Here is a 17789-nt window from a genome sequence, read left to right on the forward strand (position 1 = left end):
CTCTTAATTAGTTTGCAAATCTTAATCACTTCTACTTCTCCCACCCAGCCATAAATACATAAATAGCATCGCCCTCTATCATCGCTTCTTATCATCTCATTTAAACACCACATACTCTCCCTCTTATTCCTCTTCATTAACCTCTCAACTCCACATGATTATTAAGAGCAAGAAGTAATGAAATTGAGAATTGCAATGATGATTTATTCAACCAATTTACAGAGCATACTACGTAAAGAACCAACAATATTAGGGTACAAGAATTGAATATCCAATCCTTAAAAACCAATTGCAAAAAGCATAAAGAGAGAAACACATAGCAAGCAGGCAAAAGAATAAGAATTGCCGTAATATTTGTAGCAGTTGTGAAGTTGGCAGAGACACATTGTCTCACCCAATTTTTTTAAGGATGGTGGAAGCATGGAGGGGGGAGGAAAGGGGTGAGAGGGGACAGGCAAGCAAGTGGGCAGGTGTGTAATGAAAAAAATAGTGTTGTGGAAAGAACTGTGAAGATTTTTTACAAAGCAAACAGGTTGAAGAAAACTAACAAGAAGATGGAGAGCATGTGGTGTGCAAATGAGGTGATAAAGAGGGAGAGCATGTTATGTTTAAATGAGGTAATGATGAGAGATGAGAGAAGGTGGTGTTGATGTTGTATTATGTGAAAATTAGCTTAAAAATGTATTAGATTTTTTTTTTTTTTTTTTTTTTTTTTTTTTAAGAATGGTTTGATCTTAACTTGAAGTTGGATTTAAAATCTAAAAATAATGCATAATGCATAATTTTTAGAAACATTTTCTTAGCAATTTTAAACAATTTAAGTAAACTTCTAATTATACTAATTATTTCTTATCAATCTTAAAAAAATTCTAAAAAAAACTTATTCCACTCTAATTAATTCTAAAAAAACCTTATATAATCCCTAAAAATCCTTATTAAATCCTTAAATAATAAAAATAAATTCAAAATAAATCATAAATAAATTATATATTTATAAAAATCTTATAGAAATCTTTAAGAAACCTCAAAGAAATTATGATGAAACCTAAAAGAAATTTTAATTAAATTCTAATAAATCCTAAGTTGATTGTATTGAACTCTAATCTAATCCTATTCAAAAACTAAGTAAATTCTAAAAAATCTTAATCACATTCTAATTGGAACTTAAGTAAATTTTAATAAATCTTAATCAAATTATTTTAGAATTCTATAGAAAATTTAAAATCTTAATAATTATTAATTTAATAATTTATCTTCATTATAAAATTTATAAAATTTCAATCTATTAGTTTAAAATAAGTACAAAAAATTTAAAGAAAATTAAACCAACAAATTGGAAGAAATGCTATTTATTTGCATGAGTATTGGTTGTCTTTCTCCAATCTTGATATCAATCTTCTAACATCAGTAGCTCTCCTTCAAATTATTGTTGTAGAAACAATAAACCCTTATAGAACTATTTACTTACTTTCTATATTAGAAAATTGTTAAAAAATAAAGTTAATATGCTTTCATAAAATTTTGTTTCAATTTAATTAGAAAATTGCTTAAGATCACAAAAACTCTCACTAACCTTAAAAATCAAATATCTAAGACCTTGATCCAATCAAATTCTAATACTTTTTAATCTAATCATTGGATTTATCTTAAAATTTCAGCACAAATTCAAAACAAGCATATTATCAAACCTATAAAATTACACTCATCTATTTGCTACTACATTTACACTTATTTCTACTATACAATCTTCTTTTTATTTTTTAAAATTTAAAATAAAAAATATCTTTGCCTTTTAATAGCTCTTTGTAACTCAAAGTTAATTCAAATTATTTGAAACAAATGTTAAAACAAATCTCTATAAGTCTCTTCTCTACATTCTCTCTTTGATTAGTAAAAAATTTTCTAATTTTATCATAAAAGAGTAATTTTATGCCTCAAAGATTGAATTTGACTCAAGTTTATAATACCTAATATTTATTTTTACCTTACAATTTCTATGATACTAATTTTTTATTCTACCTTATTTTGTCTTGTTTATGGCCCTGCGAAGTAAGCAAAAGTCTATTTTATAAAATTTCTGAATTAAGACTCATTAGTTTTACTATCTCCTTGACTATTATTAATATTTATAATATAATTTCCTATAATATTTTAAAATAAATTCTTTTATAATATAATATCTTTTATCTTCTTTCATCCATTAGATATATAATAATACAACAACGTTTATTTTCTTTCAAAATATTTATAAATTCTAGAAACTGAGTCAAATATTTGAATATAAAAAATTATTTCAATCAAACTAAAAAATTAGTCAAAATTATAAAAACACTCAACTTTAAAATCCAATTTCCAACACTTAAATTTCAATTATTTTTTAAATAACCAACAAATTAAGCTCATCTTCACAATGTACATCTAATACAACTACATTCATAAATCCATATACTTTTACTCATAGATTTTCTATAGATTTTATAATAAATATAAATATATATATATATATATATATTTTATTCTATAAAAAATAAATTCATCAAAAAATATTCTAATTTTGCAAAGCTTTTATGAAGTCAATATCTACTCAAATCCTTCAAAATCAAAGCTTAAAGAAATCTTATCATGTTATCTTTTTGTATCTGCTCATCAATCAACAAAATAATCTCTCATTTGTTGTACACATGTAGTTTTGTATCTCAATGTCTAGTTTTGACCTTGGTTCATAATTGGTCTTCTTTGGATATCCATCTAAGGTTTTTCTATTTTTTTTTAAAAAAATATTCTTTATTTATACTTAAAGATGTCTTTAATATTATTTTTACTAATTTATACTATTTCGTCTTATATTTTTAATGTATTTTAATACTATACTTTTAATTAAGCTCTTAAATATTTTGTTTATTTATTTATTTTGATTATTATTATTTTTTACTCAATTAAAATATTACAACACAACACCAAGAATGTGCTTATAGCTTGTATTATTTAATGTGTTGTATTGCTTGAGAATACATTGGACACTTAGCTATAAAGGATAAACTGGAAATTCCAACAAATAAAGATTTTAGAATCTTTAATAGAATCTTAAACAAATCCCAATTGAACCTTCATAATCTTAGTCAAACCTTAATCAAATCCAAAAGAAGTCTTAAAATTTTCTAAAAGAATTATAAAAAATTATAAAGAACTTTAAAAATCTTAAATTTTTTATAAACATATTTTTATAATTAAAAAAAAATTCTAAAATAATTTAAAAAATCCTTTAATAAATATTAATAAATCTTAGTAAAATCCAAAAATCCTAATAAAATTCTAAATTAATCTTAAATAAATCCTAATAAAATTTAAATAATTCTAATAAAATTTATTTTAAAAAAAATCCTAATCTAATCTTGATCAACCATAATTAATTTTTATGATAAATTTAAAACCTCAATAAATATTAATTAAAATTTTGATCTTACTTAAAACTTCACACATATTACACTATATCAACTAATAAAAAATATGAAAAATTTGGTAAAAATTGCACTTACCAATTGAAAAAAAATACTCTTGTTTTGCTCAAATCTTGATTGTCTTCTCTCTCCAATCTTAATATTGATTTTCTAGCAGCAATAATTCTTTATTAAACCATATATTTGCTCTCAAAATTGAGTAAATTGTTGCAAAATAAACTCAATATCCATACACAAATATTTGCTTCAATTTAAGTGACAAATTGTTCAAGATTTAACTTTCACTAATCCTAAAAATTAAACAATTAAGACCTTAATTGAAGCAAATTCTAATATTTTTCAATGTAATTCTTTAATTGATCTAAATATTTTAGAACATGTTCCAAAAAACCTAATTTACAATCTCACAATATTTTATTTGTCTATTTACTATAATATTCATAAATTTCTCAAATATATAATCTCATTTTTATTTCTTAAGTTTTGCCTTATTTATGTTTGTACAAAGTAAATAGAAACTTTATTATGACAAAAAGAAGCAAAAAGAATTAAGAATCATTCAATAATTAAGATAGAATAAATAAAAGTTATAAAGATATTTTTGATAACAATGCAAGTGGTTGAAATAAGTGCCTAATAGTTTTCATATTAAGTTTAGATAATTTGAGGTGATATTAGCAAAAATCATGATTGCATGAAATAGATGGCAAGTTCTAATAGTACTAGCAAAAATTGAAGTGGCAATAGTATCATATATATATATATGTATATATATTACTATAAAAATATTTATTAATGTTTCTAAGCTTGGATGTAATATAAAAAATATAAAAAGTTAATTTAAAAACAAATTAAAATTTCTAAATAAAATAAATTATTATTTAAATGAATAAACAAAAAAATATATAAAAAAGATTATAATCAAAAAAGAATCTAAATTAGATTTAATTTAAAAAATAAATATAATATATTTATATTTAATTTTTTAAAAATCATATATATATATATATATATATATATTGATATAACCATGTATTTTTAGTTTGAATATTTATTATATATTTCTATTAAATAAATAAATAAAGCTTTAAATTAAATAAAATTATTATCTAATTAAAAATTAATTTATAAAATAAGTAGTTAAATTTATATTATAATAAGTAGCCATGTATTAAAGTATATAAATAAATATGAATATAAAATAAGTAATATTATAAAAGATATTACTTTAGATAAGTTGCTATTGATTAAAGGATTATTCTTGGTATATAAGAAGGCGAAGAGATGAAGTAGATGAACGGATTAAGGATCTTAAGAATATTAAAAATTTGCTAAAGACATAATTTATAATAAATAAGATAACAATAGATAGTCTCGATAGAATGTTAGATAGATGTATTCATCAAAGGATTGAAGTTGTCCATTAAGGCAACATCCACCACCTACAAATAATGGGAGTTGGAAGTAAGAGATATCTTACTCCATACTCTTTTTTTGTTCAACCTTGTTGATGCTAAATGTTGTGACTTCATAGTGCTTGTTTTTCAATAGGTTATAGGTCTACTCACCTTTAGTTGTGAATTTTGAAGTTCTTTGAAGTCTTACTTATTATAAGGAGTAGATCATTTGGTTGTTATTGATGTTAGGATTTGATATCATCTAACTCCATTGTTACATCTAGTTGTTGGTGTAATTTTGCTCTTACTTGTTGTTAAGTGCATTGATGATTTTGGAGGTTCGTAAATATCTTAGAATGATGTTTTAAAATACTAATATTTTTTTTTTTGCTAATTCACATCATTTGTGATCTAACATTGTGGTTTTATGTAGTAAACTTCTCTTGAAATCTTCTTATAGTGATAAAGAGTGATTTATGAAATTAGAAATATTTTGTAAAAGAAGATGAGTGATTGAGGAATAGAAAAGTTTATACAAGAGGTTTAGATAGTATATAAGACATGTGAGAAGTCCTATAAGTGAAGTTGAAAGTGATTTAAGAGTGATATCACTAATTTACTTATAAAGAATATATTTTGGATTTCTACAGCAGCAACATTTTGTTAATTTTGATAGGTCTTTCTTCTCTTTTTTTAATTTTTTTAATACATCCCTTTCCTAGATATGGCTTCAAGTGAAGTTGAAGGTTTGAAAGTAATTGAGAAGTTCAAAGGTAACAACTTCTACCACTAAAAGAAAAAAAATGGAACTTTTCTTATCTTTATTGGATCTTAAGAACATTGCGGATGAAAGTGAAGAGCTTCCAAATGACAATACTAATATCAAGGTAAAGAAGGAGTACAAATTTTATAAAAGGAAAGATTTTGATATGATTGCATCAAATTTAGATGATACCAACTTTTTACATGTAATTGCTTGTAATATATAAACAGAAGCATGAAAGACTCTTTGCAATATTTATGAAAGTAGAAACCTTGCCAACATTCTTGGACAAGGATGAAGTTCTTAATAGTAAAGATAGAAGAAGAAAATGAATTCATGGCTCATATCAACAAAATAAAATCACTTGCAAATCTAGTAGCAATTGTTGACAAGCTAGTTGATGATAAAGACATTGTATTGACATTGCTCATGAGCCTTTTAGAGTCCTACATCTACCTCATTGTGGCATTAGAGTCTATCAATATGAAGGAGCTTATCATAAATTATGTCACATCAAGGCCTGTCCATGAATTAATCAAGAGGAAAGAAAATGAGCTTCAAAGTGAAGATTTGGCTCTATTCTTAAGACAAAGCAAAGATAACTATTTTCTTCAATGTGATAATTCAAAAAGAAATATAAAAAATTGCTATATTCTTAAAAAATTAGATCACGTTATTAAGAATTATTACAAAATAAAGAAAAGAAATAGGTACAATACAAACAATATTTGTGATAACTTTGATGAAGATGATTATAATAAGTTTGGATTTACATCATTAAAGCCAAGAGTGAATGTTTTTTAAGGTTTAAGAAATTTAAGACTCTTGTAAAGAAATAATATGAGTGAAAGTTCAAAGTATTACATATGAATAATGGAGGTGAGTATATGTCAAAATATTTTGATGAATTCTTGAAGATTCAAGGTGTTACAAGTGAATCTTCTACTTCTTACATTCTACAATAAAATGAAGTTGCTGAAAGAGCAAATCAAACTATTGTAGAAATAATAAGGAATATTCTTCATGTACAAAACTTTAGGCATGAGTATTGGACAGAAGTTGTGGTAAATGTAGTGTATATAAAGAATAGGTGTCCAACAAGTATACTTACATCAATGACTCTACAAGAAGCTTAGAATGGCAAGAAATCTTCTATTTCACACATGAAGATTTTTGAATGCATTGCCTATGCAAATGTACCAAATTGTATGAAATTCAAACTTGATGCAAAAGATATAAAATGTGTATTTGTTGGATATTATAAAGGTACCAAGGCATATAGGCTAATATATTTAGAAAACAAGAAGATCATCAAGAATCATGATATAGAATTTTTGAAGCATAAGAATGCTTATGATAACTCAAAGATGTATTCAAGTAAGAGTAATAGTATATTTGTAGACATATCTTTAATTTCAACAAAAGAAGAAGAAGAAGATGATGAAATTGATGATGGTAGAAATTCAAATCAAGATGAAGAGCCAAAGAAGATAGATCATAGTATGCCTATAATTCCTAAAATTAGTAATAAAGACTATTAAGATATTAAAGATAATGATGATAAAGAGGAGTATCAATTTTTGAATGTAAAAAATAAATTTTAAGAAAAAAGAATCTTTTTAGAAATCTAGGAATAAAAGAAGGTGAAGCTTCATCAAGTCAAAGGAGATATCTTTTAAGAGATAGAAAATAACTTGGAGTATAGTAGAAGAATCACATCTTTTTTCAAATAAATGAAGAACATGCTAATATTGCATTCTTTATTGATCCATTGAATTTGTGTGATACAATGAAGTCTACGAATGCTATGAAGTAGGAGAATAAGATAGAAGAAGAATATAAATCACTCATGGACAATAGAACATGGAAATTAACTCAATTTCTATCAAATCAATCTTCAATTGGTTATAAGTGGATATTTAGAACCAAAATAGATGCTATGGGTAATATTAAGAGATACAAGTTTAGATTGCTTGCTAAAGGCTATTCACAAGTTGCAGGTGTTGTTTTCAATGAGACATTTATTCTCATGGCCAAATTCACCATGATTAGAACCATTGTTGTAATTAGGGTAACAGTAGACTTTGAGATGTATCAAATAGATGTAAAGATGGCTTTCTTGAATAGAAATCTAAAAAAAGATATTTATATAGATTTGTAAAAGAATAGAAACAACATCTTATTAGTAAGTTGAAGAAAGCTTTGTATAGACTTGAGCAATCTCCGAAGGTATAGTACCAATGTATTGATATATTTTTTATAAATGAAAAATTTTTAAGGAGTGAATCTGATCATTCCTTATATGTGATGCAATCAAGTGAATTCATATTGATTTTTATCTCTTATATTGATGATTTGATCATCTTAATCAATACTATTAAGATGATGGATTAGTTGAAGGCAAAATTAAAAAAAAAGTATGAGATGTGTGATTTGAAAGAGCTTTATTATTGTTTAAAAATGGAATTTGTGAGAGATTGTACTAAAAAGACCATGATAATGAGTCAAAGCAAGTATATTGAAGAAATATTGAAATAATTCAGCATAGAAGATTATAAACCAATTTGAAGTTGATGAAGCTCATAGATAAAGAATTTATTGAATTTGAAGGTCAAATACAAGATATTTTATATAATGTAGCAATAGATTTATTTATATATATATAATAGTTGACATAAAGGTAGATCTTGCATATGCGGTGAGTGTTGTGAGTCAATAGATGTCAAACGCTGGATCAATCTATTAAGCAACTATTGAAAGAATCATGAGATACTTAAAAGATACTTTGTATTTCAAATTATGCCTTGAAAGTAATAACATTATTTTGCATGGTTATTGTAATGCGGATTGGATTAGAGATGCAAATGATAGAAGATAAATAATAGGATATGCATTCTTTGTTGGAATAGGAGCTATCTCATAGAATTGCAAGAGACAACCAATAATTGCAAGATCAATAATGGAAGCGGAGTACATGGCAGCAAGCTATGGTGTAATAGAGATAATATGGCTTAGACAACTTTTGGAGGACATTTGAGTATTACAAATGAAAGCAATTCCAATAGAGTATGATAATTAAGGATGTCTTGTATTTACAAAGAATCCAAAGCATCATTTAAGGATTAAATACATTAATATTTAGCATGACTTCATAAAAGAGAAGATTGAAATAAGAGTGATTGAAATAAAGTATTGTGCAATGAATGATATACTTGCTAATTTGTTGACAAAGGTACTAGGTAAGTTTAGTCATCACATATTGATAAAGGTATTAGAATTGAAAGCCTTTGATCAATAGCAAAATAAGAGTGTTAAAGTATATAAATAAATATGAAAGTAAAATAAGTAATATTATAGAGGATATTATTCTAAATAAGTTGCTATTGATTAAAGGGTTGGCTCTTGGTATATAGATTGGCTAAGAAATAAAGTAGATGAATAGACCAAGGATCTTAAGAATACAAAGAATATATTAAAGATATATTTTTATAATAGATAAGAAAATAATAGATAGTCTTAATAGAATGTTAGATGGATGTATTCATCAAAGGATAGAAGTTGTCCATTAGGGTAGCAACCACCACCTATAAGTAATAGATGTTGGAAATGAGAGATATCTTATTCCATATTTTCTATTTGTGCAACCTTGCTAATGCTAAATATTATGACTTCATAGTGCTTATTCTTCAATACTATATTCATTAACATATTTAGTTGGATAATTAAAAATAATTAGAATTAAAGGGACATATGTTATGTTCTTGATATCTAATTAATGAGCTTCCTAAAAGCTTTGTAGACTTTATTTGTATATATAAGTTATAAGTCATTAGTAGATTAATAATCTTTTAAATAAATTGACTACATATCACATATTTAGCCACTTATATTACAAGTTAGTCACATTGTACACATGTTGGAAATTTATTCTATAAATTAAATAAAAGTCTTGCAAGTTCAATACATGTAATATGGCTTATAAGACATTGCCACATATTTTTTTTAATAGATATTATATATAAAGGTAAGAATGATACTTTTCTTATTCTTGTCAACATCTTTTTTGTTTTCTTTTCTTAGTTTAAGAGTCTCTAAATTATTTATATTTGGTAATAGTTATTCTACTATATATCTAATATATATTTTTTAATTTATTTATATTATTTTTTTGATAATATAAGAATATATTTATATTTTTAGAATTTATAATAATTCATATCTTTAATAATTTGAGAAAAATATCTTTTAGTAAAAATTAATTTTAATAACCTTGAATTGATATCTAAAGATTTCAATATTGTATTATATATTATTTTATTCAAAAATATACCAAACACTTGAATATAGAAGGTAAAGTTGAATTTTGCAACTATTTAAAAAATTCTAATATGTTTTGACTAATCAAGAATAATATTATTCAATTCCAACCTCAGATATTTTAATATCAATATAAAGTATTTAAAAAAAATCTTTTTAATAATCATAAGAATATTCAAAGTCTAATTACTAAATTATTTTTTATTTCTTTTCAGCTAGAAAATTCTCTTACAATTTTTAATAAGAGTCAACAAACTTTAGTAAGGTATAGCTTTTAATCTAAATATTTAAGTAGTATGAAATATATTAATATTATTATAAGCCTTCTATACCATTATAAAAATTTAGTCCAATCTCAACATACAAATTGTGTAGAAAAGCCAAAATATCAGATTGATGTTCATTGGCCACTAATTTGAAAGTTGATGAAAAAATTCTAGCAGCACTTTTTTATTTTTTCAATTATTAATTTCAGCTCAAAAGTAGATTGTAGCTTGGTCATTAAGGCTTTTAGCCATTTATTAAGTATTTTTACATTCTAACTAGTAGGGCTTTCATAATACAAAAAATTCTAATCAATTCTAAATTATATTAAATTTGGTACCTTTTGTACTTATGATTAAATATCTCTTCTTTGCTCTATAACAATGACATAGATTTTTATATAAGTCTATTATAGACAATCAATTATATATTCAAGAAATTTCTACTATAGATATTACTTAAAATATATTAATCAACAAAGAATATTAATCCTAATTTTATTGTACAAAATACTTAATGCCAATATAAACATTTTTTTTCATCAATATTTTTAAAATTAATTTAAAAAATATAAAATATAAAATAAAAATACTTTTAGAATAAGCTTAATTTAGCTTATTAATTTTAAATGTTGATTTTCAAATGTTCATGTATTATTCCTTAGACGACCATTTTAGTCACTAGAAATTTGATTTTTATCATGATTCACAAATATTTATTTGTAAGATATCAATAAAATCTATTTTAGAATTTGTTTAGTACAACTATTTACTTAACTTTATCTTTGAGCCAATTATATCACCTATTTATCTAAATTATCTTATTTTTATTATTTTATGGCCTTTTGTGAATCATCAAATTGATTCACTTGTTGTTTTAGGATAAAAATATGCATTTAAAATGCTTTAAATCCAAATATATAGCAAGTAGTATAGAAATCCTTAAAAAAATAGAAAATTAGAATGTCAGTGGTAGAAATGGAGTCTTAGTAAGTCTTAGAGGCAATTATCTTTATTGGTTTAGTATTTTTCTTTATTGTTGAATATTAAGGATTATTATTAAAACCAATATTTATATTGGTCTTCTATCTATATGTATTACTTATAAAAACTATAAATTTTAGTAGTTAGAAGAAGCATGAGAAAGAACCTCATGTCATTTTTAATTATTGGTATAAAAAATAAGATTTATAGTTGATTTAAATTAATTTTTATTATTATCAAAAATCACCAAGGTAGGAAAATATAGCATTAGATGGATATTAGCATTTTATAAATATTATAGAATTTTTATAATTTATTTATATTTTATTTAGAATTTTTTAGGAATTTTTAGAATAATTTTCAAGAACTTGGTAAAAATGAGTTTTACCACTTTGGCAGCCTTTATGAAGAAATGGAGCAAGATTTGAAAGCTACACAAGGTTCTCAGAATAATTGGGTGTTTCTGAATACCATAGTGAGGTCAAAATTGCAAAAATATTGGTCCTTCTAGTAGAAAATAGGAGGACCAACAGCCACTGTAATCCTTATAGGAAGGGTAGTGTATAAGCCCCATATGGGTTGTAGCACTTTGAAGGTAGTTAGGAGGATAAGACTAAGGCCTCGTGGCCTCTCTTAGACACCTTTATATACTACATGTGAGCCTTGGTGAGGCTCAAATCCTTGATCTATAAGCAAGTTAACTTTGAAGTAAAATATTTTCACTTCACTTTTTAATTATTTACTTCATATCTTCAAAACTTCATAACTTACTCATAGTAATTCGGATTTACATGTTTTTTACATCATTGGAAAGATGATAAAATTAAATATATAAAAATATACTTTTTATTTTTTACTTTTACTTTTTACTAGATAAAAACACAGTGAACAAACTATGACTTAATTTTGGATGTTGTAATTGCTTTATGTCATTTATTTCAATTGCTTTGTGATTGTTCTTCTTTTGTTCTTGTTATTTACTTACTTCACTTCACACCACCAATTACAAGCAATTCCTAATTGAAGCCATCTTGTAACTTGGATTGAGGAGTAAAAATTTACACTCACACCTTTCTAAGACAATTGAAGTATTTATAACATAAAATATTATAGTGTAGAAATACAAATATTGTCTATGATATGAATCAAAATAAGAAGAATCATAAAATACTCTTGTATAATTCAAGAAGATAAAATATTCACTCCAAAAGTGATATAGTATTAAAACTAGAATAGCTATTATTAAAGATAAGAAGAATATAGACTCTTAAAACTAAATTAAAAATAAAAAATGCATTGACAAGAATGAAGAAAGCTTCACTCTTACTCCCATATATATTATCTAATTAAGAGCTACATGGCAACATTCTATAAGACCTCTGACACATGTTCAAATTACAAGATATATATCTTTACTTACAAGACTAATTTTCTATATGTGTGTGACGTAAGTAGCTTGTTCAAAAATAATAATATAATAAAATCATCAAATATAAGGAATCTCTTCTAAGATCGTGATATTAAACACATTGTATCTTGCTATCTATTTGAAGAAAGATATGTTATTTTTGAAGAACTTTATTTTAATTATATGGTCTTGAAGTTTGTAACAATTATAATTTCTTATTCAATAAGTCAATAAATAATAGCTCTTGAATTGAATTTACTGATTGTTGGTTCTCTATCTCCTAAGCACCACAAATACACAAAAGCTACAAACAAAAGTAGAAGGTAGAATACTATCTTCTTTAAATCTTATTTTTTTTTTATAAAAAAAATAATGAATAAGATAATGAATAATGAATAATAAATAATAATATAAATAATAATATAAATAATAAGGTAATGAATAAATTAATGAATAAGATAAAAATATGTTTATAAATTTGAATAAGATATAAATATGTTTATAAATTTGAATATTTCTTGAGTTTTGTAGTATGTGTATTGGTAAATTTTAGATAGTGTGTTGGTATTCTAGTTATGAATGGGTGTGCAAATTTTAAGGTCAATTAAATGATTAGATCAAAATATGAAGGTTTTTGTAGATTGAAGTCTCAAAAATTGGAGTTTGAGGGTTGGTAGATATTTCTATGATCTCCAACAATCTATTAATTGGATTGAAGTGATTTTTTTTTTTTTTTTTTTTTTTTTTTTTACATATATTAGATTCAATTTTTAATATTTTAGATAAAAATTTGAAGCAATTCAATGGTTCAAGAAGGAAATATTGATACTATAAGTTGAGCATTTAGATTGAAATAGGAGGCCGCTTAACACCCAATTGGATTAGCTTGCTTTTCTCTCAATTCATAACTTCAATTGATTTCATCTTTTTTGTACTTATTTTTTAATTGAGACATTAAAAATTATTAAAAATTTACATTGACATCAATGGTTCAAATATTAGTTTTTGAGATTTTATTTACTATAGAGTTTATTAAGAGTTTGTTTAAAATCTAAACTTTGATCAGGATTGGTTTTGGATTTGGTCTAGGATTTGTTTAGGATTTAAGATTTCATTAGGATTTTGATTAGGATTTTGATTAAGATTTGACTTAAGATTTCATATAGAATTTATTCAATATTCAATTAAGATTTCAATTAGAATTTGACCTAGGATTTGATCTAAGATTTGATTAAGATTCTATTAAAATTTCAAGTAGAATTATATTAAGATTTTTATTTTTAAAACTTTTTTAGATTTTTTTATTTTTTTTAAAGATTTCTATTTTTAATATTATTTAAAGATTATTATAATTTCTTTAAAGGTTTATTTTTATATTTCTTTAAGATTTCTTATTATTTTTCTTTGAGATTAATTTAGAAATTCTTTATATTTCTTTTATAACTTCTTTTAAATTTATTTTTGATTGGTCAAAGTTTGAACAAAATTATTGAAGTCTACTTAAGGTTATTTAAGATTCTATTAAATTTTATAGGATTGTTTTTGTATTTCTACTTAACTTCTCAAACTAAACATTTGGTGCATTCTCAAGCAAGAATACATGTAATACAAAATAAGTGGTGAATTCAATATAAAAATTTGAAGTGGAAGGTATTAGAATTATTTTATTTATTTATTTAATAAATAACAAGAATAAGAATTTTGAAGGATATATAGTAAGAACTTCAAATGAAGCTGTTAGTAGAGTTTTTATTAAAAGATAATATATATATATATATATATATATATATATATATATGGATCTAACCATTGTAAGCATGTTCTAAGTTTTTACATTATCTATGTAATAATAGCAAAGAAATGATTGCAAGAAAGCTTTGGCAATCAAAGTATTATAAGTAATGGTTAACAAGGTTAACAAATTTGATGGAAGAGATATTTCAAAGTATCTAAGATATTATGTACCTAAAATAGAATTAAATTAAATCTTTGAGAAGAAGTTGATTGAACTATTTGGACTTGCTATAATATTAGAGATATAATGTTATATTGTAATTATTTATAGTGTATAAAAATTAACTAAAATATATAATATATTTATAAGTATTGATGTGCATGAGAGTGGTTAGTAGATAAATTTAAAGAGAGGTGAAATAAGAAAAATTATTTTGAAGTTTATCTATTTTAATTATAATATTTAAATTATATGAGATTTAGATATTTAGTATAAAATTTAAGAAAAAGATTGAAGTTTAAAGATTAAGATCCAAATCTCTAAGAAACTTATTTGCAAGGATGAAAGTAAGGTATGGATAGATGAAAACAAAGGATGAAAATCTTCATTCATATTGGTCAAAAGTCATGCCTAATAAGCTTTTAGGAGATTGTCTACGACTATAACAAGGATTTCAGTACTTTAAAAAGGATATTTGAGAATAAGAGGCAAGAATTATAAGGTTTAGGATTTGAACTACAATTTATATACAAATTTTAGATGATTTAGAGTTAGGATGATGAAATTATACTCGTTTGAAGTTAAGGTATCTTTTTATGATATATTGTTGCTTTTTTGAGGATAGAAGGAGTCTTATGATAGCTTTTGGAGATAGAAAGAAGTGGTCACAAGAGTGATTTCAAGACCTATGTCTTTTGTATTTTTTTTTCTATATTTAAAAAATATATAAAAGAATTATAGAGCATTGAAGATAGCACATGTAATTTGAAGGCAATTAGTGAATTGTTTTATTGATAGTAATAGTTGGAGCCATATCTTGAGTTTTTGGATAAAATTTTGGCTCAAATATTTCCAAAAATATGGATTATTAACTTAAAAAGCTATATATCAAAATTATATGGTATTTAACTATTTAATTTGTGAGATATGAAGAAAATTACATATAAGTATATAAGCAAGGATTTAAAGTTAATATTAGGATTTTGGTGATATCTCAAAATTTTTCATGAATTTATAATTGAAATTTGTTGTGGTAGTTTTTAAAAATACATTAGTATTTTACATAAAATTTTAGTTTATTTAGACAATCTGATTGAAAAATATAAGCTATTGAAGTTTGAAAAGATTTCACCTTAAGGATATATATGTTAGGAACCATATATAAGACAAGGATTCAAGACTAAGAAATAAAGTTAGCTCGACATTAGAGCAATGATTGGATATAAGGCAAGAAGATCATGGCTAGACCACAAGAAGTAAGTTGTCAAGACTGGGATCCCCTCAACCTCGACTCCTGTATATATTAGATCCTAAGAAGCTTCTTGAGAAGTTTCTATGAGGCTTGGAAACAAAGCAAGCTTAAGTTCCTTCTTCAGCAACTTCCTAAATCATCTAAAGCTTCCTAGAACCTTCTAGGATCTCCTATAACTTTCTAGAACTTTCTTAAAATCTATTAAAATCTTTTGGAACCTTAGAACCTACTGGAACCTTCTAAAATTTTTTAGAATCTATTGGAACCTTCTTAGAAGCTTCTAGAACCTCCTATAACCTTCTCGAACCTTCTTCATTTGTATGTCTTTGATATCACTTCCTATTCTAGCTTTGAGGTCTCTAAGAAGCAATGTTGCTATCAATCAGTATATGCATAAGAAGTTGAAGATGTGTCATATGGTATCCACTATATATTCCAGTTATTTTTTATGAGATAAATGGTTCATAGGCCCATATAGCCATCAATAGTGCTTGAAGCTTTCTACTTTTGATCAAGTATTAACTTTGGTATCTTTATTATGGAATTATCATCTAAACATTCTTTTTAGACATCTTTCATAGGCAAGTTCTATTTCAAATACAATTATCAGTAACCTATAATTAGATATCCTTTGACATCTTTGTGGTTCAGGTGGCTCTTCATCTTTGGGTCATTTCCATGAAGTATTCGATTGAGATGGTATGAATGGCAGGGTGTTTATCTCTTGACTATATATATCATATAAAGTAGAGAAAATAAAAAGGATATAAATAGGCTATGATCGTGAACTCAAACTACTAACTTATACTATTTTAAATATTTGAAAAAATTATCTCTTTAGAGGTTGCTTCCTCCTCTTTTTTATGAGGCCAAGAACTAAGAATCTTCATGGTGAATCCATATTATCAAACTACTGTTCTTCATTTTGGTGCTTTTAGTATAGATATATGTTGTTGATGGAACTTTTGAACCTTCATTTACACATTTATAAGATTGCCAGCTGCTTTCTACAAGTGATCTTTGATATCATATCTACACCAATGGATCAAATATTTAAGCCTTACATGTCTTATTCTTGAATCTAATACCTCTTCTACTTCAAATTCAATATGATCATTGATTTCAACCATAGGAGGTGGTGGTTGTCTTCGACCTAGTAGATTTAATTTTTTATATCTTTTTAAAAGTAAAACATAAAAGACTGGATGAATCTTCATGAATGAAGATAACTCCAAGCGATAAGTTATGTTATTAATTTGTTTCTGAATCACAAATAGTTCCAACATTTGATAGTCTAAATTATCACATAACTTGTTGGTTTTTATAGCACATCAAAGAAGCCATACTTTGTCACCAACTTAGAATGGAGGATGTTCTTTCTTCAATTCCTCCACTAGTAACTTATAATATTGTTGAGTCTTTATGGTTATTTGAAGTTTGACCATCTTTATAGCAAACTCCTCTATTGTTGGATTTGCCAATTTTGAAGGCTCTATCATATCTAACTTTGGATGATGACCATAATTTGAGTAGAATGATATTTATTATATAGATGTATTAATTGTATTGTTATATGCAAATTCTGCCAATGACAAATAGGAAGTCAAATTGTCTTATTGATAGTTGATAGTGTACTTCAAATATTACTTAAGAATTTGGTTGACTCGCTTTGTTTGGCCATCGGTTTGATAGTGGAAGGCAGAGAAAAGGTTGATATGAACCTTAAGAATCTTAAAGAGTGCCTTTGAAAACCTTGATACAAATTGTTGCCCAGAATCTGACACAATGTTATCTGGCAACCCATAGTAATGATAGACATTATCAATAAAGATTCTTGTTTTCTCTTTACCAATAATTGACTTCTTGTAAGATATAAAATATGCTATCTTAGTCAATTAATCAATAACTACAAAGATAGTGTCAAATGAACTTGATAATAGAAGATTTGTAATAAAATCCATAGAGATAGATGATCATGGTTGTCTTGGAATAG

This window comes from Physcomitrium patens, chromosome 3 (assembly GCF_059467195.1).
Source record: "Physcomitrium patens ecotype Gransden chromosome 3, ASM5946719v1, whole genome shotgun sequence".
NCBI lineage: Eukaryota > Viridiplantae > Streptophyta > Bryopsida > Funariales > Funariaceae > Physcomitrium > Physcomitrium patens.